Below are 2,500 nucleotides of genomic sequence, written 5' to 3'. Positions count from 1 at the left end.
TGTGTGTGTGTGTTACCTCTGTGTGTGTGTGTGTGTGTGTGTGTGTGTGTGTGTTACCTCTGTGTGTGTGTGTTACCTCTGTGTGTGTGTGTGTGTGTGTTACCTCTGTGTGTGTGTGTGTGTGTGTTACCTCTGTGTGTGTGTGTTACCTCTGTGTATTCGAAGTCAGACAGCGGTGCGATGCTCCTGATGTAGTCGAGTCTGAACTGGTTGCCGGGGTTACTCAGAGGAACAGGAGGAGTCAGCGTGCTCATGGCCGACACGATGGCCTGAAACAGGAAATGACCTCAGAATCCAAACCGCCGCTAATCTCCTACAGAGGAGACGTACTGATGACATCATACTGATGACATCATACTGATGACATCATACTGATGACATCATACTGATGAGATCGTACTGATGACATCGTACTGATGACATCGTACTGATGACATCACCAGACCTACCACGATGGCGTCCTTCACGTTCTTCCGGATGTCTTGAACCTTCTGCTGCTTCTCTCTGAAAAACAAACGCCAAACTAACGTCAAACTAACGTCAAAATAACCTCAGACTAACCTGTAACTAACCTCAAACTAACCTCTAACCTCTAACTAACCTCTGACTAACCTCTAACCTCTAACTAACCTCTGACTAACCTCAAACTAACCTGTAACTAACTTGTAACTAACCTCTGACTAACCTCTGACTAACCTCTAACTAACCTCTAACTAACCTCTAAATAACCTCTAACTAACCTCTAACTTCTGACTAACCTCTAACTAACCTCTAACTAACCTCTAAATAACCTCTAACTAACCTCTAACTTCTGACTAACCTCTAACTAACCTCTGACTAACCTCTGACTAACCTCAGACTAACCTGTAACTAACCTCAAACTAACCTCAAACTAACCTCTAACCTCTAACTAACCTCTGACTAACCTCAAACTAACCTGTAACTAACTTGTAACTAACCTCTGACTAACCTCTGACTAACCTCAAACTAACCTCAAACTAACCTGTAACTAACTTGTAACTAACCTCTGACTAACCTCTAAATAACCTCTAACTAACCTCTAAATAACCTCTAACTAACCTCTGACTAACCTCAAACTAACTTGTAACTAACTTGTAACTAACCTCTGACTAACCTCTAACTAAACTCTAACTAACCTCTAACTTCTGACTAACCTCTAACTAACCTCTGACTAACCTCTGACTAACCTCAGACTAACCTGTAACTAACCTCAAACTAACCTCTAACCTCTAACTAACCTCTGACTAACCTCAAACTAACCTGTAACTAACTTGTAACTAACCTCTGACTAACCTCTGACTAACCTCTGACTAACCTCTAACTAACATCTGACTAAGCTCTAACTAACCTCAAACTAACCTGTAACTAACTTGTAACTAACCTCTGACTAACCTCTAAATAACCTCTAACTAACCTCTAAATAACCTCTAACTAACCTCTGACTAACCTCAAACTAACTTGTAACTAACTTGTAACTAACCTCTGACTAACCTCTAACTAAACTCTAACTAACCTCTAACTTCTGACTAACCTCTAACTAACCTCTAACTAACCTCTAACTAACTTGTAACTAACTTGTAACTAACCTCTGACTAACCTCTAACTAACCTCTAACTAACCTCTAACTAACTTGTAACTAACCTCTGACTAACCTCTAACTAACCTCTAAATAACCTCTAACTAACCTGACTAACCTCTGACTAACCTCTAACTAACCTCAAACTAACCTCTAACTAACCTGACTAACCTCTGACTAACCTCTGACTAACCTCAAACTAACCTCTAACTAACCTCTAACCTCTAACTAACCTCTAACCTCTGACTAACCTCAAACTAACCTGTAACTAACTTGTAACTAACCTCTGACTAACCTCAAACTAACCTGTAACTAACTTGTAACTAACCTCTGACTAACCTCTAACCTCAAACTAACCTCTAACTAACTTGTAACTAACCTCTGACTAACCTCTAACTAACCTCTAACTAACCACTAACCTCTAACTAACTTGTAACTAACCTCTGACTAACCTCTAACTAACCTCTAACTAACCTGTAGCTAACTTCGTGTAAAAAGTCTTAGAGTCATGTTGGGGTTTATTTGAAGGACTTTTATACTGGCGGTACATATGTAAACAGGAAGTCCTTTCAAAATAAAAGCCTGTGTGGATTATATGAATGAAAACTCACTCAGGGTTGAAACCATCGATGTGAAGAATCCTCATCTGCTTCACTATCGTACTCTTACCAGATTCTCCTGCACCTGCAGACAGACAGGTAGACAGACAGGTTAGAGACAGACAGACAGGTTGGAAACAGACAGACAAACTAGAGACAGACAGAAAGGTTAGAGACAGACAGGTTAGAGACAGACAGACAGACTAGAGACAGACAGACAGATTAGAGACAGACAGAAACGTTAGAGGCAGACAGGTTAGAGACAGACAGGTTAGAGACAGACAGGCAGGCAGCTGTCTCACCC

General features: G+C 40.8%; 1 long non-coding RNA gene across 1 annotated transcript; it reads right to left on the bottom strand.

Annotated features, from left to right (window-relative positions):
- Nucleotides 1-178: 178 nt before the first annotated feature.
- Nucleotides 179-2,278, bottom strand: LOC114556685 (uncharacterized). The gene is made up of 3 exons (XR_003692732.1): nt 2,209-2,278; nt 450-504; nt 179-269 (listed from the first exon to the last, which is right to left on the bottom strand). It is a non-coding gene; the product is annotated as an uncharacterized LOC114556685 (long non-coding RNA).
- Nucleotides 2,279-2,500: the final 222 nt, after the last annotated feature.

Source organism: Perca flavescens, chromosome 6 (genome assembly GCF_004354835.1).
Source record: "Perca flavescens isolate YP-PL-M2 chromosome 6, PFLA_1.0, whole genome shotgun sequence".
NCBI classification, from domain to species: domain Eukaryota; kingdom Metazoa; phylum Chordata; class Actinopteri; order Perciformes; family Percidae; genus Perca; species Perca flavescens.
This window is presented reverse-complemented; position numbering and strand designations above follow the sequence as displayed.